This window comes from Mirounga angustirostris, unplaced genomic scaffold (genome assembly GCF_029215605.1).
Source record: "Mirounga angustirostris isolate CCGP_5_RB_7025 unplaced genomic scaffold, mMirAng1.0.hap1 SCAF_17, whole genome shotgun sequence".
In the NCBI taxonomy this organism is placed as follows: Eukaryota; Metazoa; Chordata; class Mammalia; order Carnivora; family Phocidae; genus Mirounga; species Mirounga angustirostris.
Genome location: NW_026991725.1, coordinates 21,693,389 through 21,716,758, shown reverse-complemented (window position 1 = coordinate 21,716,758; position 23,370 = coordinate 21,693,389). Strand labels below are relative to the sequence as shown.

Below are 23,370 nucleotides of genomic sequence, written 5' to 3'. Positions count from 1 at the left end.
CGGGCCCCTTTTATACCATCCTGACGGAGAGCGGGGAGGAACTCTGCCCCAGGGAGAGGGGGAGCCGGCGGCCCGTCCCCCAGCCAATCAGAGCTGCCTGGCCCGGCCCCCAATTTGGGAGTTGGAAGGGAGAGGGGGAGGGAGGAGGGAAGGGAAGGGAGTCCACCGCACATCTCCCCCCTTCGCTGCTCTGCCTCCCCAGCCCCCCAGCCCAGCCTGGGCCAGAGATGCTGCTGCCGAGGTGCGGCTAGGTCCTCAGTATAGTGTGGGCTAAAGAGTGGGTAGTGGTGCCCCTTGGGCTTTTGTTCCTAAGACTCTCCCATTGGGAGGAACTGGAACTGGGGAGCTAGGAGGGGAAGCTTCCAGAGGTAGAAGGAATGGGGGTGATCTGGCGAGGGTGGTCCTGGCCATGCCTCATTCACCTTACTGACATCCTTGGCAAGAGCTAAGGGATGGGTATGAAGAGGCCGGCTTCTCCTCTAAAACAGGAGAACCAGAGAATTTCAAAGATGTGCCTGTTTAGGGGTGTCTTCTGGTGTTAGCTTAGGCATATTTTGGGAACAAGTTAGAGATTCCTTTGCAGACATTAGGAGTGAGATACTTGGATGGGGGTTGTTGGCAAGAGGGGTTTATTTTGAGGACGTCAATTCTGCCTTGCTTGAGGTTCCAAGATGGACTCAAATGCTCTCCCCCAAACCCAAGGTGTGACTGAGAGAGATGGAGTAGGGAGGCTGAGATACTGGGTGAGAAAATTGACTGTGTGATCTCTCCAGGAGGAAGCTTGGGGGTTAAGTGGTAGGGCTGGAGAGTACTGGTGGGAAGTTGCTGGGACTCTTCCCCCCCCCCCGCGCCCCCCCCCCCCAGGGCGGTGAGGTTGTACAAGAGGGCTGGGATCACTAGTGACCTAGAAAAGGGTTTTGTGTGAGGGCCGGCCCAGGCGGTGGCCAGGGCCTGGTTAGAGACCCTCCGACCCCGCAGAGTCACACCAGCAGCACTTGGGTTGAAGACATTGGACCAGAGAGAGGGTGCTCCTTCTGGGAGCTGCAGAAAGCCCCTCCCTGGTTGTACCTGGACTCAAGGTTGGAGCATAGTGGGGAATTTGGGTGTCAGGGGGAGACTTGCCTTTGGGGGTTTGGGATGGAATTGCACGGACGGTTGAGTGACCTTATTTTAGAGGATGTTCCCCACTGCCCCACCTCTTTCTTGAAAACCCAGGGAATTGCTCTCAGCCCCTGGAACCAGGAGAGAATCATCTGTACCCTGAAAGGGGGTGGAGACCCCAAGAACAACAGGCTATATTTGGGGGATGCCCCCAGAAGTCAGTGTCCCCCCTTCCCCACCTCCCAACCTCCCAACAGCACTCTGCTCTTGGTCCTACTGAAATCTGTGGGCCCAAGAGAAGGCAGTTGGGGTCCCTTTGCAGTGTCCATCAACTCCTGTCCCTCCTGCCCAGTTCCCCCACCCCCATCACTCCAGAGCTGCAAACGTGGAAGCGGGGAGTCCCGCCTCCCCCAAACCATCCAAAATTCCATTGCCTCCCCCCAGCCCCCGCCCCTCTCCACGCCCTCCCCCAGCTGGTTTTGTGCAACGAAGGCAAAGGAAAAAAAAGACCAAGGGAACAGAAGGGGAGGGAGCCACGTAGACCGTGGGCAGCCAGGATGAGCGGTGCGGGTGGGGCGGCGGAGGGAGAGTGCAGGGGCTATAATTAAAGGGAAAATATAGAGTTTCCAGAGAGGCAGGGCTGCAGACAGCAATGGAGGGACGAGCCTTCATCAATTATCCCCACCATGTGGCAGCAACTTGTGGCCCAGGATTTGCCCCCGCCTAGTGCCAGCGACTGCAGGGCAGGACAGCGTTGGGCTGCTGAGATGGCAGTTACCCACCCCCCCACTCCACCTCCTGGGGGTCAGGGACAAGGGGGACAAGTGTCCTGTCCCTCTGCAGTGGCTGTCTGGGGCCGGGTGTCACAGGCTTGGGATGAGGGTGCTGTGACCTGCCCACCTCCCTGGCTGAGTTCTGGAAGCCAGGACTCCAGCCTCCAGTCCACTCCCTGGGTGCTCCTGGTCCAGGCATCCCAGGCCTATCTTAAAGAAGAGCTGGAGCCTCGGATGACAAGGAGGAGCTGCTATAGCTCAGGCCTGGGGTCCTGAAGGATGTTCGGGGAACCCTGGGGTTGGGGGGGTGGGTTTTGCGTATGTGTGGTGTGACAGCCACAGCCCCAACATCCAGTTTCAGACCTCTGTCCCAGGAGTCGTGGGCAGAGGCTTTCCAAGCATTCCTTACACGTGGCATAGAGCTGAGGCCCAGGGCCTCCTCTGCCACTTTCGACTTGAAACGCTTGGCGGGCGCCCAGCCCGAAGATGTGTCTTTAATTTCTGCAGCATGACAGTGAGAGGAAGAATGTGCTTGGGGTCTCCTCCCAGCCTGGCTGGGCCTCCTTGGGCTTGAGACTGGGGGGGGGGGAGGGATGAGGGAGGGCGCTGAGAGAGGGGAGGAGACGCCACCTCATCTTTAGGAAACTCTGAAGCTCTGGCTTCTTGTGGAATGTTAGACTTAGTCGGGCATTTGGAGTTGGGGGGGGAACAAAAGCCAAAATCTCCCCCCTACACACCCCCAAGCAATGGTAAAGTCATCAGCACTAAGGGAAAAAAATTCCTCAAGAAGAAAAACAGAAAGAGGAAAGTGCTGAGCTCTGAGTTCTCTCCCTCTCCAAATTTCCCCAAGTGCCCTCCCTCCATGAGAGATGGGGCAGGTCTGTGATCCCCAGTGCCCCCTCCCTCGGGAGCCCCCCAAGCCCCCAGTCTAGACTCTGTGATGTGGGACTAGGGAGAAGTAGGGCACTTGGTGGTGGGGGGGTGGAGATCAGCCCTTTCCAGCCGCTCTGAAGTTCCCTTGCCCTCCCTCCCCAGTCTTGACCTTCCAGAATGCTCATCTCCCCCCACCCTGGCCCCAAAGGGGGCTGTGGAGAGAGGGTCCCTGGGAGAGGGTTGAGGAGAGAGAAGGAGAGGGGGTCTGAGAGTGTGGCTCTCAGGGATGAGGCATGAGGACAGCTTGGTCTCCACACATCCCTGTCATGGAGGTCTGCTCTGGTCCTGTTGAGGGTCCCTGGGGGCAGAGTCAGGGGCAGACCCCAAGTGTATGCAGTCCTCCCTCCCTTCCTTTGCTCAGCATCACACTGGCTTGGCCCTTGGGTCCTCAGCTAAGTTCCTTAGCTTCCAGGCACAGCTCTGCTCTTTCTCAGCCTCAACCCAAGTCCCTCAGGCTTCAGAGATGTCCCTCTGTCTCTTCATCTTTTCCAGGTTTTCAGGGAAGATGAAGAATGAAGTTCGTCCATGTGGAGTGTTAGGTAGGTGCCTGTGAGACATCCAGGCAGAAAGGCGGGGGCAACCCTTGGGTGTCTGGGTCTAGAGCTCAGAGGAAAGACAAACATGGGCCCCCAGGACGATGGTGTGGAAGGACTTGTCTCCTGAGCTTGCATGGAGGGAGGACAGATGAAGGGCCGGGACAGAGCCTGAGGACCCTTGGGGGCTGAAGGGGTGGGAAGGGGAGCAGGAGCCCCTCCTTACAGGAGACAGGACAAGAGTGAGAGTAGAAGGGCAAGGAGAAGAGGGATGGTGGGTGTCATGTAAGGGAGGGGGAGATTGTTCTAGAAGGAGGGAGAATTAGATGCTGCAGAGAGAATTAGTACAATAAGGGGCAAAATGCTCCCTGGGTTTGGCAGCACGGTGGTGATGGATTAGTGCCCTAAGTTTTGGTGGAGTGATGGGTGAGGAAGCCAGACTGGAGGGGGCTGAGGAGCAGGTGGGAGGCCAGGAAATGGGGTCAGAGTGCACAGAGCTTGGAGGATGAGTTTAGCTGTGAGGGGAGGAGAGTGAGAAGATGCCCTATCCTCCCTCCTATCGGTCTTTCTTTCCCTGCTCTCCCCCACCCCCACTCCTGTCTGTCTGTCTGTCCCCTGCCCCCCTCCCCTTTCTCTCCCCTGGGACTCCGGTCCTTTCTCCACCCTTCCCTCGCCTGAGCTCTTCCTCTGGGCCCCCTGTGCTTTTGGATCCCCCTCCTCTCAGGTACAACTTCACATCCAGGCCCAGCCAGCAGCTCATTCTTTTCTAGAGAGTGCCCTCAGGCCAGGCTTTTGAAGAGAAGGCTTTATTTCTAGTCCTGGCAGGGTCCGCCCCATTCTTGGGGGTGGGCCGCGTAGTCCAAGAAGGGGAAAGTGGAGGCAGAGGAACCAGGGAAGGGGCTGGGACAACCCGGAGGAGAGAGGCTGGAGCGTGATCCATCAGTGACAGCAGGACTCCCTAGGCCCACTCCAGCCACCTCACCAGGTCCCCAGCGGGTCCCAAGTGAGAATAAGGTGCTGGATGGGCTCTTGCTTCTGCTCTGTGGTGCTTTCAAGTGAGGAGGCAACGCCCATCTTTCCTGCCTGGGCGTGAGCTCCCGGGTCAGGGATCTGGCAGGGGCTTGATTGCCTCTTTAGCCCTCACCTGGTCTGGGGGCAGAGCAGGTTTCGTTGAATTGCTATTTACCTCTTTCTGGTTTGGTTCTGTTCTGTACTTGCTTTAGCCCCGTTCTCTTTCCCCACTTCCCTCCTTTTCCCTATTCTTTTATCCCCCCACCACACGCCCATTTCTCCTGTTCATGTATTTTCCTTCCTTTTCTTAGATCTTTTCCTCCCCTTTCTTTCTCTCCTCTGCGTTGCCGGTCCCATTGTTCCAGCCCGCCCACCCACACTCTCCTCCTCCCTCCTTCTCTTTCTCTCATATTCTCTTCCGGTATCTCTGGCTCCTCCGTCCCTTCCTGGGGCTGTCTTCCGATGATGCTTCGATGCTGTGATGATGCTGCATGCAAGCCTCCCCCCGGGGCAAGCTGCTAGCCTAGGGGGCGGGGCCTAGGGGACCGAGGCTCTACCACAGCCAGATGTCAGGTCCAAGTGCCTAGGAGGTGGGTGCAAAGGCTCCTTTGAAGCTTGGATTTGAAAGGAAAAAAAGCAAGGGGTAGGGGGAACCTCTATGAGATAGAGGCACCTGTCCAGAGCCCAGCTGATCCCTTTATCTCTCCCCCCCCCTCACCCCCCCCCCACCACCACCACAGAGAAGCCTTGGCCACAGGTGTCTGGTGTCTTCCTGTTCTACCTCAGCCACAAAGTCTTCCTGGCAAACCTAGGATTCTGGAGTTTCTGGGGGTTGGGGTTGAGTGGGGATGGGGGATCCCAGTCTTCTCACTTGCACCAGTCCTGGGCAGAGCACCCCTTTGGACAGAGTGTGGCTTGGACAGAGAAAGGATCCAGAATTGCTCATTCAACCATATTTATCTGTCAAGCACTTTGCTCTGGGGCCTGGCCAGTCAGTGACTGCCCTCATGGAGCTTATGTCTGGTAGAGACAGACTTGAAATCACATAAATAAACACGTCATTGCGGCTGTAAAGGTCATGAAGGAAAGGAACATGGCGCTCTCAGTAGCAGGTACCCCAAGGAGTCTAGACCTGGGGGCCCAGTAAGGCTGTCCTGAAGAGGTTGGCAGATGAGCTAGGGACACCTTAGGTAAGGGGTAGGTGGCAGGGTGGGGGTTTGCAGTGAGTGTCATGGTACCACATATACAGAGGCTCTGGGGCAGAGGGGAACATGGCAAGTTCTAGATGCCCACGGAATCCAAGAAGGCCAGGGTGACTGGAGCACAGGAAGCAAAGGCCGGAAGGCCAACGAAGACACATCAGGGGGTTCAGTCCTGTCCGGAGAGGTCTGGGCCCCAGTAGAGGGTCTGAAGCAGGGAGGGGTGGAGTCAGGTCTGTGTTTGTAGAAGATGGCTGTTGTCACTCGGCGGGTGGGGTCTCTGGTAGAAGTCAGCCGCTGCGGGGCTGAGAGACACTGGGAGCCTGGACCTGGTTGAAGGGGATGGAAACAGAGAAGAGAATAGATTCAGGAGCACTTTGGGAGGCAGATTTTATAGGCGCCGGGGTGGGTGGATGTGGGAGTGTGGCAGTGAGGAGCAGGGATGACTCCCGGTCTTCTGAGAGGCTGGATGGTGTGGTTCCCTGGAAGGGGGAAGATTAGGTGAGGGCCCCGTGTAGGGAAGAACATCCTGAGTTTGGTGCCTATTGCAAACACTCTAGTCAATTCTATTTGGTGGATGGTTCCTGCAGACCGCCTGGGGCCAGCCCTGTGCTGAGGAGAGCTCTGGGGACCACAGTTCCTGTCCTTAGGGAATGGGAAGTCTGGATGGGGAATAAAAGAAAGACAGAAATGTCTCTCACCCAGGGCAGTGCTGGCTGCGTGATTTTGTATAAGTTTCTCCATCTCTCTGATCCTCATTTCCCCAGTCTGTGGAATGGGGTAGTAGTGAGACCACCTTGCTGGCCTGTGTCATGCTTGGTAAATGGAAGTCTCCAGGGAGATGCAAAGGTGATGAGAATGCCAATAGGAGGTAAGTCAGGTTTCAGGGAGGAGCTGCTTTGGAGCTGAGCCTTGGAGGTGAGTGACAGATTTTGAATGCAGGGTTGGAACGGGAGGGAGGGCCCCGCCAAACCTGGGAAACCTCCCCCTGACTCCAACAGAGACAGAGGTGGTGGGGAGAAGGTATTGGGCAGAGGAAACGTGGAAGATAAGGCTGGACAGATAGGCAGGGACCAACTTCTAGAGGCCTGGAATTCTGGCAGAATATTTTAAAATCTATTTGGTGGCCATAGAGAGCCAGTGACTGCTTTTGAGCAGGGTATGGTTATAAGCCTTTTGCCAAGGACTTGCTCAGAAAACCTCTACCTCAGTGACAGCAGAGCTCAAGTTAGAAGGCTGGAGCCCTTGGGGGAAAGGGGGAGATGCAAGGAAAGTGTGTGGGATCTATGGGTCTCAGACCATCCAGGAAACAGGACTTGGGAGCAGGCAAAGAGGTAGACCAGATGACCCCTCCAAAGCTGGTGTTCCATTGCTGCTAGATGTGGGAACTTTACATTTTTTTAAAGTGGGAATACAATACAACTGATGTTCAGGTAGAATGAAACTTTGAGCTCATTCTGCCCTGTTCTCCCCGCCCTCCCCCTCCTTGCCCAGATGAGAAAACTAAGGCTCAGAGTAGGGAATTGACCTGCTTGCAGTCACACAGCTGAGATGGAGGGGTCTGAGGTAAGATCCCTGGTGCACTTCAAGATCCTGAGTGGTGGCGGCTGCTGAAGAGCTGGAGGGGCCAGGAAAGGACCTGGGGTTGGCGTAAGGGGTCGACATGTGCAGGGATCCCACATGATACCAGTCCAGGCCTGGGGAGGACAGGGCAGGAGAGTTGTTCCCCGACTCTCCGCTGAGCCGTGTGGCCGAAGGGGGAAGGGAGCCTGGTGGGCAGGGTGGAGCTGCCACATGGAAGAGGCTTGATGGGAACCATCTGGCCTGGCTGGAGTGTGGGCTGCAAGGAGGGGAGGAGCCGGAGACAGGCCGTGGTGGGCGGGTGGATGGCGGGTTGGGGCTGGGAGTGGCCGACCCGGAGGCCCCTACCTTCCAGACTGCTGCAGCCCAGATGCCTTCACAGCCACAGCCTGGCCCATCCAACCCGCTGACCTCATTCCCAGCTCCCTTCCCTCGCAGGCCCCCCTCTGCCTGCCACGTAGACTAAAGGCTTTACTGCCTCTTCTGCTGGGGGGAGGAGGGACTGGACACAGGCACCCTGAGCCCAGAGCTCTGCCAGGTCAGGCAGACCTGGGAGGGAGCAGTTGTATGCCCTGTACCTCCAGACTGCTCTGGGCCTCAGTTTCCCCTCTCCAGAGAGGAGGCCCAGCAAATGGAGGGGTCACAGGAGGAGCATGGCAGTGAAGGAAGTTGGAGTGGGTAGGAACATGGGGGGACTCCGTGGAGATCATCAATGCCATCCCCCTGCCTCCTCAGGGCGGGAAGGTGTGATACTCAGTCCCAGGAAGGGGTAGGTGCAGAACGTTTTCCTCCTTTCAAGCCATTCTCCAGAGAGAGAGTTCCCTGAAGGCCAGGGAAGGGGGGTGTCTGGGGTAACAGCCAGCCTTCATTGTGCCTGCTGCAGCGGGAGCACCATCTGTGGCTAGGATGGAAGTGGGGAGGCCCAAGGTCGCTCTTCCCTAAGGCACCTCTCAGCGACCTTCCCTGAGCCTCTCCAGGGCTCTGCTTCTTGCCCTTCTGCCTTCCCCTCACCTCCCTGCCCCCCCACCCCCCCAACCCCCCCACCCCTGGGGCCTGGGTCTTCTCCGGCTGCCCCAGCTGAGCAGAGGGCTGTCCTGCCCCCTCTCGAGGCGTTCCGGGCCCGTGAGTCATCGGGAATGTCTGCTGTGGTTGCAGTTTCCCTTCCCTGGCTGCGGACCCTCTTTCCCCTCCTCCCTCAACCTAAGGACGGAGGGTGCTCCTCCCAGGCAGGGGGCTCTGGAGGAGGAGCAGGGAAGCCATATGCAAGAGCCGGTGAGGCCCTGCTCAGAGAGTCCTCCCCCCCCCCATTCCACTTCACCTCTCACAGATAGAATGTCCTGTCCTTTCTGCCATTGCCCAGGTAGGGGAAACTGAGGAGGGGCAGGGAGGAGAGGGCCAGAACTTTGGTGGGCTCAGGCTCCTCCCCACTCCATTTTAGACCTCAGCTTTGCCAAACTGGGAATGGGCCCAAACCTCTTTCTGAAGGGCCCTCCCCACATTTGAGGCTGGGTCAGTAGGAAGCTGGAGAGGCCACGGCTTCTGCCAGGGGCTCCAGGGGTGACACGTCCCAGCTGGCTGGGGTGGGGAGTCCACGTCTGCAGGAAAGGGGGAGGCCCGATGTTGGACCGCCCCCCCCAGGGGCCCTGCACCCTGTGAAGCTGCTGCCCGCCCCTGTCCTCTCCTGTCTTCTGGGGCAGCACTGGGGAGACTGAGGGCAAGCGCAGAAGTTAGGAAGAGTTCCCAATCTTCTCCCCCCAAAATGTGTCTCCCTGGCCGCCTTCCTCCTCATCTTCCCCCTCCATCCCCACCCCCCAGCCCTGGATTAGTTGTCTGGAGACCAAGGGTCTCGTTCCTGACTTGCCCAGGGACTGGGCATTTCATTCCTGAGCCCGCTTCCCCATCTGCGGCGCAGCAGTCTGGTCAGAAACGGTCCCTGCCGGTGGTGTGGGTCTGTGAATCTGTCTCTTCCCGGTCAGACGGACGCTCAGGCACACCGCCTGACACACATACACACCGCCTCACACCCATTCACTCACACGCTCTGGCAAACACACTTTCACACATCCGTCTGCGTGTGCACAGGACCCTCTGCCTACTTCGGTCTGGCCGACGCCCCATTTCTATTTCCCTCTCTCTGATGGCCCCGCATTGCCTCCCTCATTCCTATCAGCCCCCTCCCCACCAGCACCCTTTTACATTTTCCCACTCCTGGGTCTCCTCCTCCCGAGGTCACTGGCAGGGCAAGGGCAAAGCAGGAGCAGTGGGAAGGGAGATCTGACCCTGTCAAAGCCGATCCACACCGCCCCCTCAGGTCGCTCGCCTCCTTGTGAGGGTCTGGGTGAGACGGGGTCTGAGAGGGGGAGGAATGGAGCGCAGAAAAGCTTGCTTTTGTCCAGCCAGCTGGGGACCTGCAGAAGCCTGTCGCCCGCCTCTCTTTCCTGAAACTCACTGACATTCACTTTCAAAAATATCTGTCCCATCGACATCCTGGGCCTCCTGTAAATGTGATTATTTTAGCAGCTTGCGCTGGCTGCCATGCCTCAGGCTGCACCCTTCGAGGAACTTCTGCCTGAGGGAAACTGGTCGGAGCTCAGGAAGGACTGTTCCAGGGGATGACCTATCTGTTGGCCAGGAAAGACGTGGGAACTGGGCAGCAGAGCGCACCCCTCCGACCCGGTCCAACTCGGGAATAACCACAAACATCTGTACCAGCCTGGGCCGTAAGCACTTTGCACGTTTGAACTGTGTCCTCCTCACAAAGCTCTCTGAGGGGGCTGCTATTATTGTCTCCAGTTTCAGAGGAGGAAAGAGAAGCACAGAGAGGTTAAGTCATTTGCCTGGAGTCACAAAGCTAGGAGGTGGCTGAGCTGGGATTCACACCCAGGCAGCCTGGCTCCAGAGCCCCGCAGGCTTCACCACCACCGGACAGGTCCAAGAGACCCAGGGTGGATGCCAAGGGATGCCCTCCTGCCCTGCCCGGAGAAGTGGCTATTTGCACAAACACGCACACTCCATCTGTGCACATGTATGGGAAGGATCGCCGTGCCAGGTGGCTGGCAACTAGCCACGGGCACCCTGGCGGCTGAAAAGCTCTTGAGAAGTGCTGTTTGCTGGTGGCACCTCACACGTCATCTCATCGGATCCTTCTGACAGCTCTGGGAGGTCGGTCTTAACACCTCTCTTGTCCAGATGAAGAACCCGAGACCCAGAAGGATCGAGGCATGGCCCCGAGACACCCTTCCTAGAGCTAGGAGAGAACTCAGGTGCCCCGAACGCCAGATCAGCCTTCTTTCCATTGCCTCATGTCTCCCGTATTTGCAAATCCATGCAACCGCCAGACACGCATAGCCACGTACCACAGACGGGAAAGTACCACATACAATACAGGAAAGAAAAGGGCGCCTGGGTGGCTCAGTTGGTTGGGCGACTGCCTTCGGCTCAGGTCATGATCCTGGAGTCCCTGGATCGAGTCCCGCATCGGGCTCCCTGCTCGGCAGAGAGTCTGCTTCTCCCTCTGACCCTCCCCCCTCTCATGTGCTCTCTCTCATTCTCTCTCTCTCAAATAAATAAATAAAATCTTTAAAAAAGAAAAAAAACACAATACAGGAAAGAATGACAGCCCTCGGTCATGCTTCAAGAGGCAGTTGGCTCCTCCTCAGGGACAATCCCCCAAGGAAGGTCTTATGCCCATTCTGTATAAGGGGCTTCTAGAGAAGCCCCTTGCTGGGGACGCCCCCAGCCAAGAAGTGGTGAGGCTGTGACTAGATCCCACGCCTGCCCGGCCTGGCCACAGAGCTGGAACTCTTCCCCACTGCTCCCCATCGCCGCTGCCCTCACCATGATCCAGCCCAGAAGCACCCCTTGCACACAGCACATCCACACTGAACATGCACGCAGGTAACAGACGCAGGAAAATCATACACATGCTACAGGCTGAGTTATTTGCTGTTTTCTGCATGCCAGACACTGTCCTAAGGGCCCGATAGATGTGAGCTCACTGAATGGCCACAGCAATCCTATGACATGGGTTTTGTTAATGTCCTTAGCCTCATTTTACCGATGAAGAAACTGAGGCTCAGAGAGGTTAAGTAACTTGCTCAAGGCCACACAGCGAGGAAGTTGTGAAGCTGACATTTGACCCGAGGCTCTCACCACCATGCCTTAGCCTGTTCTCTAAGATTGGCCAGGTACGACTCATTCAGCCAGCCAGGAACCACTGCGGACTGCCCTGTTGTGCCCAGCGCTGGGCAGGGCCCTCGGCACATCGAGGTGAACAGGTCCTCCCCGCCTCCTCCACCTGTCCCTGCCCAGCACCACACAGTAGATGAGGGCTGTGCCTGATCTCACTCTCCTTCCTTCCCAGGGAGCCTCCTCCCCAGCCAGCCAGGACATGTGGATTTTGGCTCTAGGTTGCATTTGACACCTAGTGAGGGAAAACACTGGGGTGGTGCCAAAGCCTGAATGAGAGCACGGAGGCAGGAAGATGCAAATGGGGTCGGCCAGCTGGGGGCCAGGGCTGGGGTGGGGAGGGCAGGCGCAGGGGCGGGGTGGGGCGGGACAGGGGCTCTCTGCTTCTGCCTCTCTTTTGGTCTTATGCTCACATCTCTTCTGTATCTCCCCATCTCAGATCTTCTCCGGGAGTCTCTGGCTGATTTTATCCCTAGCTGTCTTTCTGTGTGTATTTCTCCCTTATCCCTCACCTGTCCTCTCCTGTCCCTTCACTGCTTGTCAACTGCTCTCAGTCCTTGTGAGGACAATGGATCAGAGGTTCGATTACCCACCATCTGAGCGGATATCCATGTCTGAGCAGGACCCACTTCCAGGGGACCCATCAGCTCAGTCCCAGGACCCTTCCTACTGGTTTCTTTCTTTTTTTTTTAAAGATTTTTTATTTATTTGACAGAGAGAGATACAGCGAGAGAGAGAACACAAGCAGCGGGAGTGGGAGAGGGAGAAGCAGGCTTCCCGCGGAGCAGGGAACCCGATGCGGGGCTCGATCCCAGGACCCTGGGATCATGACCTGAGCCAAAGGCAGACGCTTAACAACTGAGCCACCCAGGCGCCCCTACTGGTTTCTTTCTACAAAGGGCACAGTCCTCTCCTCTTCAAGCCTTCCTCCCAGGTTCTCCTGTCCCCGAATACCAATATCTGAAAGTCAGCCTAGACATCACTAGTCGGCATGTCTGGAATGTACCCTGCCTCCCCCTTCAGACTGTGTCCCTCCCATCAGACAGGAGGCTCCCAATGGTAGGGACTACATCTCCTCATTTAGACTGAGGGCTCCCTGAGGGCAGGCTCTGTGTTTCCCCACCACACTGCGGTTCCTTGAGGTCATAACTCAGGTTTCCTCCCTCAGACTGGGGGCCTGTGTCTCCTCCTTCCTCTGGCTTCTCCTGGGCTTAGCTTGGGCTCTGCTTTGGAGAGTATTTAGCTGGGATGAACAGACCGAAGCACAAACCAGCCTCTCGATCTCCCTTCAAAGTCTATTCAAACTTTAATGTTTCAATCGTCCCGTCTACTCGGGTGAGCCCAACTTCAGTTCCCTCCTTCCCAGATGGGTCCTTACTTTCCTGGAGAAGCTGGAGATAAGGAAGAACAGGAACATGAATATCCAACATTCCGCATAGAAATCTGTGGGCAAGAATCCTACCCAATCACTAATGTTCTGATATCCCAACCCCACCTAATATCCAAGTTTGGCCTCTTCCTGGGAGCCTTCCTGCATCAGCAAAGCCCATCCTTCTCCTCATCTCTGGAAATATTTAGAACTCCTCTGTCTGATGGGCTCCCAATGCAATTTTTAAAAACAACCTTTTTTATTTTGGGACAATTTTAGATTTACAGCAGAGTTGCAAAGGAACCATAGAGACTTTCCATATACCCCTCATCCAGTCCCTCCTAATGTTCATAGCCTACAGCACCATGGTACATTTGCCAGAACTAAGAAGCCAGTGTTGGTACCTTACTACTAACTAAGCTCCAGACTTTATTGGGATTTCACGAGTTTTTCTACTAATGTCCTTTCTCTTTCCCAGGATCCCACCCAGGATGTCACATCGTATTTGGTTTTGTCATGTCTCCTTGGTCTCCTCTGGCTTACGAAAGTTTCTCCGTATTTCCTTATTTGTCACCAGCTTGAGGAGTTCTGGTTAGGTGTTCTGTAAAATTGCCTAGTGTTATTTTTCAGCAGCAAAAGCCTTTCCGCAAACAAAACCTTGTGCAGAGCCCTAGCATATGCACAGATGAAGGTAGAGCTGTTCTGGTCACAGTAGTGAAGGGAAAGGGCATGGATGAACCTGAATATGACTTGCCATGCAGCCCCCTGAGAACGCTAAGAAACCCTTCAGGTGTCACGGAACCCCGTTTGAAAACCATCCATTGAGGCCAAGCTCTGCTTGGGCCATGCTTTTGTTCTGTAAAGCGCTGGACAGGTCATTATAGACTCAGGCTCACATACTTCCGGTGACGGGGCCATCACTACCTTTCAAAGAAGCTCTGGTGGCTGGAGAGGCCTTTGAAATCTGCCCTGCCCCCAGCCTCTGCTGTAGGCACCCCCAGGGTGTGCTGCCCTGATGCTTGCCACAGGACTGAGACACCCATTTCCCCCGCAGATAGCAACGCGGGAGGCTGCTGGCTCCCCAGGCCTCTCCAAGAATCACTGTCAGCCAAAGCGATGTTCTTCGCCAGAGGTCATGCTCCCTCCACAGAGGCAGTCAACCTATGACTATTGACGTGAGGGTACAAAAGCCCCAACCCCTTGTCTCAAGGGGGTCAACTCCTAAGGGCCACCTCAGCTCCAGAGCTCTTGGTGGGATCGGCTGAGGCTTCTGTTTGGAGTGTGTTCCAGTTAACGATCTCCCTCTGCTAAGTCCTGGTTCATTCACTCCCCGACAGATTCCTGCACATAAATTTCCATTACAGAGTCCATTTCCCAGGGACTTGTCCTAAAGACAGTTGGTACCAGGAATGGTCCAAGGAAGCAGACTTCTTTTTAAGATTTTCTTTTTTTTAGGTAATCTCTCCACCAAACGTGGGGTTTGAACTCACAACCCCGAGATCAAGAGTCACATGCTCTACTGACTGAGGCAGCCAGGAGCCCCAGGAAGCAGACTCTCTAACAGGATTTGGGACCTGGATCGACTGTGGGCCAACTTCACACTAAGTAAAGTAGAAATGTTAGAATTGCCATAGCAGACACATAGGGATCGAAAGGCGCAGGGAAGTGGGCATGCTAGACTGGATATGTCCTGTAAAACCAGAGAGTCCCAGATAGCTGCTGGAGGACCTCAGTGGACACTACCAAGTAATCCCATTGCAGCTGCTGGGCCAGGTGGGATAGCTTTACTAAAGCAGATGAGCTCACCTTGCGTGCATGGTATGTGGTCATTGATCCAGCAAGTGCATTCTTTCTCCTCCCTATCCGGAGCAGCAGAAACAATTTGCATTCACTTGGGATGGATGACGGTACACGTTTGAGGTCTTGTCCCAGAGTATACTACACTCCCACTCTCTGTGATAACAGTCTGAAGGGACCTGGATCATCTGGACATTCTACAGAATATCAGATTGATCTACTATTTTGATGATTTGATTTGATTCTACAATTAACATCATGTAGAGTGGACCAGACAGCAAGAAGCGGAGGAAGCTTTCATAAGACACGTGCATTCCAGGAGATGGGAAGGAAAAAACGCTGCCAAAGTGTAGAAGCTCACAACATCAGTGAAGTCCTTAGGGGGTTAGAGGTCTGGGGCATGCGTGGACATCCTTCCAAAGACAGGGAGAAATAATTGCATCTTGTACTTCTCAGCACAAATAAGAAAGCACATCTTTAGAGCTTTGCTGGTGCTGGAGAAGACATATTCTATATTTGGGAATACGGCTCCGACCCATTTACAGGTGACATGAAAGGCTCCCAAATTTAAGTGAGACCCAGAGCAGGAAAGAGCTCTGTAACAGTTCCAGGCGTGGCCACTGGCACAATCGGACCCTCAGACCCTATGGTATCAGAGGTATTTGTGACATCAAAAAAGACTTCGACACCCCAATAGGAGAATCACAGTGTAGCCCCCTAGGCTCTTGGAGAAAGGCCATCTGCATTGGAGGATTATACACTGTTTGAAAAACAGCTTCCTTTATGCCACAGGGCCCCAGTCAAGGCAGAGTACCTAAGCAGGGGCATCAGGTGACCATGTGGCAGGAACTGCCCATCACGAGCTGGGTTCTGACAGACACTTCCTGTTTCCATGAGTCTCCTTCAAACTGAGCTGCCCAGGTTTCTGGTCATTATATTGCCCTAGATCTCTCTTGGATGTCTGCTGATGTGTCCATCAGTGTTCCTCCCACGAAACATGTCACTCAGCCAAGGACACTCACTTCCAGCAGGAGGTGGCCAGAGACCAGTGGCCAGGACACCCCCACCCTCCATCCCATGACTCAGACAGTAGGCTTGCTGGCTATAGAAATTTTCCTAAAGTGTGGTCCATGGACCATTGGCAGGGTGGGGGGTCCCCTAAAAGTCTACAAGTGGTCTGCAGGTGGTGGAGATCTCCAAGGAAGGAAGGATGGAATTATTTTACTCATAACATTCAAGTGCAAAGTTGATTAAGATTTTCACAGCAATCCCATTATGTCCTTAATAGTTGTCACATTTTTCAACATGGTGCATGAGCTACAAGGTTTGCATTTGGTTGATCCATCTTGGCAGTTTGTCTCAGGTGATATATTTTCATGTCATTTATGGGTTTTGGTTATTAGTTTTGTGATGTGTAATATCCTCAACTCAAATAAGTCAATGGCTCAAAAGTGGCTAAGGAAAGCTTGAGAAGAGTGATGAAAATAGTAATCCAAATACTACAACTGAGCACAGTGTTATAAAAGTAAATAGTGAACAAGAGTTTAGTTTGAAAGAATGTAAATCTCTAAGAACCAGGGCACATGTGATGATTTCGCACAAGCAGCTGAGAAAGAAAAGTGTAAATAATGAGTATGATGTTGAATATCCAACACCGGACTTCACTGGACCATCTAACCAGCCCATCTTAATCCCTAGTGTGTTATGTGTTATGAAACTTTGTCAAATAGTGGCTTAAAGCCATCAAGACTTTAATATCATTTTTACACAAAGCACAGTGACCTTTCTGGTAAACCATTAGAGGTTTTTTTTTTTTTTTCCAGAACAAAGAGTAAAATAAGCTTTCCAGGACTAAACTGATGGATTCTTTTCCCCCACTAAAGGCAAGAAGAAAAACAAAATGACACATGCAGCATTTAGAATTGCACTCCTCTTAGTCAAACAGATACAAGTAATGTTATCTGAGAAGCTTGTGAAAGAACTGTTTATTCGTGACACATGTTTCTCAGAGAGAAAGCAGAACCAGCTTTTGGCAAACTTCCTTTCTCGAATGACGGTGTTGGACATCACATAGTACCAGATACATACATTAAAAAAATAATTTGGTTTTAATAAACCCAGCCATCGTATACTCCTCTCTAAAAATCGAACAATTTTTGCTCCTCTAAGGTTAGGTTTGGACTATCAAAAATGAACGTATCGCCATCTGAGCAAGCTGTTTAAGATCTTAGAACTGGTCTGAAGTGGCATGATCAATGATTTGAAGAAACAGTTTCAACTCATCTCTTTTTTCCAACGTTCATATGGGTCCGTGTGTGTGACATTGGCTTAGATCAATGATGTGCAGGGGCGCCTGGCTGGCTCAGTCGGAAGAGCGTGTGGCTCCTGATCCTGGGGTCGCAAGTTCGAGCCCCATGTTGGGTGTAGAGATTGCTTAAATAAATAAACTTAAAAAAAAAAAACAATTTAAAATCAATAATGTGCAGAATCCGACCACACTCAGCATGTGTGTGGTTCATATATCTGAGAAAAGCATTTGATAACTTTTAGTTTTATCACTAAAAATCCTTGCTTCAGGAAAAGATTCTTTGCTTACATGAATTATTTCATGAATCATGATATGAACTGAAAAGATGGTTTGAGGGCGCCTGGGTGGTTCAGTCGGTTAAGCATCTGCCTTCGGCTTGGGTCATGGTCCCACGGTCCTGGGATCGAGCCCCACATGGGGCTCTTTGCTCAGCGGGGAGCCTGCTTCTCCCTCTACCCCTCCCCCCTGCTCATGATCTCTCTCTCTCTCATGCTCTCTCTCTCTCTCTCTCAAATAAATAGATAAAATCTTAAAAAAAAGAAAAGAAAAGAAAAGATGGTTTGGCAATCACTACTGAGGGAGCACCAGGAAGGACACCCTTCCAAGGAAGAAAGAAGCTGTGCCTGAAAGCGAGTTTCTGTTTCCTGATTTCCCCCCACATTTTAGCAATGTCAGCTATTGTCCCCCAATATCCCTTGTCCCCTTCTCTCTCAATTTTTAGCAGGATGCCTGACCACTCAGAATAAAAACTATATTTCCCATCCTCCCTTTCAGCTAGATGTGGTCATGTGACAGTGTTCTGGCCAATGAAATGTGAGCTGAAGTATGACTTTCAGGTCTTTATAGGCACTGGGCATGCCTTTCCACTCCACTTTCCTTCAACTCCTGATTGGAATCTCATGTCATGGTGAGCCACCTTGGAGCATGCCAGTGAGGGCAAGACCTAAAGGTAGCAGAACAGTAAGATAGAAGATGGCTGTATCTTTGGACAAACTAATGGGGAATGACCACCTTCCCACCCTGGACCACCTATCTCTGGACTACCATCCAGAAGAGCAATTGATTGCTGTCTTGTTTAGGCCCCTGTTATTTTGGATCTCTGTAATGAATGGCCAAACCAAAATCCTCTCCAATACAGAGTTGAAGGAAATAGTCAAAATCGTGACTATGATCCAGTCTCATTCACTGACCATACTTCTTTTCAGCAGCTTATGCCAAGACAAGGGCAGCAAGTCCAAGAGTCTACTCTTCCACCCTGAGAGATTCTAGCTTTGGAGGAAAAGGTTCCCACAAGAAGTTTTGAAAAGAGTGATGAGATAAAACCATTTTCTCGTGTCGTTGATAATGCCACTTAAGACCCGTTGTAGGATTATTTTTTTTTACATTTTATTTATTTATTTGACAGAGAGAGACACAGCGAGAGAGGGAACACAAGCAGGGGGAGCAGGAGAGGGAGAAGCACGCTTCCTGCATAGCAGGGAGCCCGATGCAGGGCTCCATCCCAGGACCCTGGGATCATGACCTGAGCCGAAGGCAGACGCTTAACAACTGAGCCACCCAGGTGCCCCCCGTTCTAGGATCTTAAGCGTCCTGCTCACATGGCACTCTGTTCCATTTCTGTATTGCCGAGACATCACCAAACTATTATGACATTTCTTAAAACCAAACAGCAGTGTGACTGCTCCATTATGAGAGTTTGATTCTGTCTCAACACTTGGTGATTTTAGTTTCTGAGCAGGAGAATGGAATCAATGACATATAATTAAGATTAATATAAAACCACATCCAAATATTACATCAGAACTTAAAGAATTCTTTCTAGAGTCAAATTCAACCAAAGAGAAGATTACAACTCTGTCTGCTACTCTCTCTCTCTCTCTAGGTGAAATACTCAGTCTTCTAACTTTTAGAAGCTTTGTCCCTGTTGACCTAGTGTCCAGAAGAGTGGAAAACAGTCTGCAGGGAGAAATGGCTCTGTGATTTCTGGATTCTTGTTTGGTTCAAATCCACAACCATCTGACAGCCACCAAACATGTGCTGCCATTTCTAATGACCTGTAATTGTGGTTTAGGATTTTCTAATTTAGTACAAATGAGTAAGAAAAGAAACTGACAGGATGTGAAAACCCTTATGGCCTCTTTTTGTCAGGGCATAGATACACTGGTGGAGATTTTCAGAAGGTATCATCCCTCTCATGATACAAAACAGTTATCTTTCATATTACTTTTACAAAGTTGCATTTTTATTATTTTAGAAACACCACGTTCTTTTAAAATTTGCTTAAACGTGGTGGTTGGTGTGTGAGTTCAATGCCTATTAGGGGATTGCTGATGTAAGAGTGTGAGAAACATTCTTCCCTATTGCCTAAGACTGCCGGCACATTCCAGGGCAGATAAAGAAATCCCTAAAGCGAATGCAGGGAGGCCCCTAAGACCTGGCAGCCCAGCTTGTCCGGTGCAGGCCCGCGTGCCAGCTGGACCGACCATCCCAGTCTCTCCCAGTGGGTCACAAACTCCCGCTCACACAATGCCCCATCTGCTCTGCTCCAAGTCCAGGGTGGGAGGTATGAGTGTTCCCATTTTACAAAGGAGGACCCAGAAGCCCTGGGGAGCTTGCCTCGCAAACCCACCCAGCTTGTGGAGGAGGAGTGAGGACGAGAAGCTATGACTTTTTATGGTCCCCAAAAGGCTCTTTCTTGCAAAACCACCTAATCTACAGACTAAACATGGCTACGGTTTACTTGGGACTTACTGAGTACCAGGCCCCTTGCTTATGTTGCTCCAACCTTTACAACAGCTCTGTAAGATAAACAGATCGTTAGCTACACTTTCCAGACAAAGAAACTGAAGTTCAGAGAGGTTAGGTAACTTGCCCTGGGTTGCATTGCTGGGGAGTGGCAACATCGGTCTCAAACTGAGGTCTGACGGCCAAGAGCGGGCTTTTAACACCCCGCCCCCAGGCCGACATCTCTTGAGCTCGGGGTTCTTCTCCCTCTAAAATCTGGATCCCTGGGCTCTGATCCGCGCTGCGCTCTCCCTGGCCCTGGCCCGCCACCTCTGCGAATCCTCTTCGCAACAGCCTCCTATTCCTCTCTCGCTCCTGTCCAAGCCCTTCTCCAAAAGGCCTGGGTGGTCTGGGCGCGTGTCTGCTCTTTCCTCCCCGCTCTGCCCCGCCCCCCGCCAGTGGCCCCCCTCGCCTGGGCAGGGCCCTAGCCCTCGTTTCCCCAGGGCCCTGCCTCCCCAGCTCCCATGCCTCCAGCTCCCCGCTCCCAACGTGTGGGCCCCTGGGCACTGCTCCCCTTCCCCGCCCCATCCCTCCTGCCCGCGTCCCGCCCGCCTGGGTCCCTCCTGCTTGCGTCCTCCGCCAGATTCCCTCTGCCTGCATCCTGCCCAGCTGGATTCCCCACCCCATCCCCGCCTGGATCCCCCGTTTGGCCCTCAACCCCCCACCCCCGCCTGCATCCAGCCCACCTGGATCCCCCTCACCTCCCTGCCCTCCCTTCCTGGGTCCCCAAGGGCCCGAGGCCCAGGGAATGGCCTCTCGCGGACCCCTTGCACCTCTGGGGGGATGGCCCCTCCCGGTGAGCTCCCCATGGCCCCACTGGGCCCAGTTTTCCTTGGTTTGAATCTTGTGCCTAGACGGCTCCCTTGGCTCATCACACACACACACACACACACACACACAGGGTTCCACCACCGTCACCCCGCTCTGGCCAGTCACTGCCCAGTCACTTCTGTAGACTTGTTTTCTTCAGTGTCTCTAGAATCCGGGGCCCATCCTGCCTGTCCCCAGGCCCCCAGTGTCCAGCCTGCATTTTGGAAACCGGCACCCACCGCCCCCCAGGCCGGTTCTCAGGCAACGCGCCCTTGGCCTGGCTGCACACAGGGCTCCCAGGCCCTCGGGGTGAGGTCCAGGAGCCCCGAACCACCGAAACCCCATAACCTTGCCCACCCTCCAGGGCTTCAGGGGTGATTTGAGGCCGTCCTGCCTCCTGGAGCATTCTCCTCGCCACCTCCTGGACTCCTCATCCTTCAGAGACTCACCCTGGCTACCATCTCTGTAGGAAGCCGGCTCTGCGGAGCCCGCATCGGGCTTCCGCAGGACCCACACTCCCCCTAGAGAGCCCAGGCCCTGCCTGGCGGATTGCCCTCCCCCATCCCACCCTCCCCGCGGAGCCGCTCTGGGAGGACTGGGGCTCTCTGTCCTGTTCATCCTGGCTCCGCGGTAGCACAGGGCCTGGCGTGTAGTAGATGCTCAGTGAATCTGGTAGAATAGTGGAGCTCTTGAGAGCTTGGGCTCAGATTTCCAGTCCCAACACTAGCCCCTCCTTTAACAGCGGTGTGACTCAGTTTCCTCATCTCTAAAATGGAGATAATGATAGATCTTTCTGAAGGGGTTGCTGTGAGAAGTTAAAGCACTTAGAACAGTATCTGGCATAAGTAAGCATATGTCATACGTACATGTCTCTTCCACCAAACAGCAGGCTTCTTCCGTGTGGGGTCCAACCTAATTCTTTCTCAATTCCGGACTCCTCAGGGCCCTGCCCAGTTCATGGCATGGGGCTATACACCGAGTATTCTGTGAAGCTCCCCTACCCTGCCCCAGTCAGCATCCTGACCCCTGACAGTGTTCCCACTTGACTCCCCTCTCCTGAAAGTTCATGTGCCCCTGAAAGCCTGACCCCCTCCCCAATCACTCAAGGGCAGTCCCAAAATCTAATGGGAAAGTTTCTGTCTTCCAACACACCTCCAATACCAGGGTAGAGGTGCCATCCCTCAGCCCCAGCTCAGAAATTCCAAAGTTCAGAGAGCTCTAGAAAGAGCTATGGACTTGGAGAGAGGAGTCCTGTCCCCTAGTCCTGGCTCTGCCACTGAACAGCTGTGTGACTTTGGGCAGGTTGCTTTAGCTCTCTGAGCCTTACTTTCCATACCTGTAAAACGGAAATCATCTGCCCTGCCATCCTCGTAGGGTTGTCCCAATGCTCAATTGCACAAACCAGAGACAAGGTGCTTTGTAAATGGAGGCTCTGTGAAGAAATGCAAAGCAAAGTCACCATGGGGTTGGAAGTGGGGAGCAGGGCCAAGTCTGCAAGTGGCTCTGGTCGGGACTGTGCCAAGGGTGTGGCCACTGGGCTGTGGGCTGGGCAGCAAGCTCTTATGAGGTGGAGTTGATTGGGGATAAAGTCTTAAGCCCCAAAGCTTTGCCTAGAGTCACTGAAGGACTTCTGTTTGGCAATTGTCTCCCTACCACCTGCTCACCACTTCTCCAAACGTACCTTCAAGTGCGCCTGAAGTCCCCACACTCCCACTGAATCCTGATGCCCAGAGGCCCTGTCTTGTCTGGCTAGCAGCTCCAGCTCTCTCCCTTCCTCCCCCTGAACTCTAGCCCAGCTGAATTAGGAACTGCTAACATTAGTCATGATTATTTTAGTGGTAAGTGCCAAGAGCCTAACTCAAAGTGGCTTAAGCAGAAAATTAAAGCTATTTGGCTTACTGAACCCAGAAGTCCAAGTACAGCTGTGTCTGTAGGCTAAAATGAAATCAAGAGGACTTGGTTTCTCTATCTCTTCTTTTTCCTTTCCTCTAAAATGGCTTTCTGTGCCCTGAAACAGTCCGGCTCCATGTGGGGGTCTCAAGCAGTCCCAGGTTTATTTTCCAAAAGTTAAGCAACCCCCCAGGAGAAAAACGGCCTCTTTCACAATAGTTTCAGAAAAAAATCCCAGTGTTGACCTCTATTGGGCTGACTTGAGCCCTAAACCAATGACGGTGGCCAGGCAGATGAGATATGCTGGTTGACCTGGGCACGTGCCCACACCAGCAACACATGGACCGAGTGTGGGGGAGGGGTAGCTCCCCCAAATAAAATCTGGACGCTGTTTCTGGAGGAAGGAGGAATGAATGCAAGGGAAGGCAGACGCCGTAGATGTTGAAAACATCCCACCCCTTGGCTCCTAGCATATATACACGCACATACTTTTTCCATACACATAATTGTTATAAGCTTTTTTTGTCACCATTTTTTTTCTTCGTGTTTGGAAATAATTTCAAATTTACAGAGAAGTTCCAAGAATAGCACAAAGACATTTTTTCCCCCTAAAGCATCTGAGAACAAATTTTCAACATGATGTCCCATCACCCCCGAATAGTAAAAATCCTGCAAACAGTGACGTTCTCCTAAATAACCACGAGGCAACCACAGAAATTAGAGATGCATTGTTGTAATTTATTCATATTTCACCATTTTCCCCAATAATGTCATTGGTAGCCAAAAGATCCAATCCAGTATCACGATTTAGATTCAAGATGTGCATCTGGGGCAAGAGCATCACAGAAGGGGTGCTGGGGTCTCACTGCACCTTTTTGGGTGATGCATGATTTCACCTTCTCCCGTTACTGATGATGCTCACTTTGATGGCTTAAGATGTTGTCTGCCAGGTTTATCTATTGTAAGATTATCTCTTCTCCTATTTTAATTAATAAATTTTCTCACGGGGAGGTGCTTTGTAAAGTACTATGCAAACTCTCATTCGTCATCCAACTTGGACATTACTTTTAGTAACCATTGCTCTCTCTTGGCT

The 23,370-nt window shown here is 53.1% G+C and overlaps 1 long non-coding RNA gene across 1 annotated transcript; it reads right to left on the bottom strand.

The window, feature by feature from the left end:
• Positions 1–5,085: 5,085 nt before the first annotated feature.
• Positions 5,086–22,179, bottom strand: LOC123853516 (uncharacterized). The gene is made up of 3 exons (XR_006793159.3): positions 22,069–22,179; positions 21,724–21,819; positions 5,086–5,879 (listed from the first exon to the last, which is right to left on the bottom strand). It is a non-coding gene; the product is annotated as an uncharacterized LOC123853516 (long non-coding RNA).
• Positions 22,180–23,370: the final 1,191 nt, after the last annotated feature.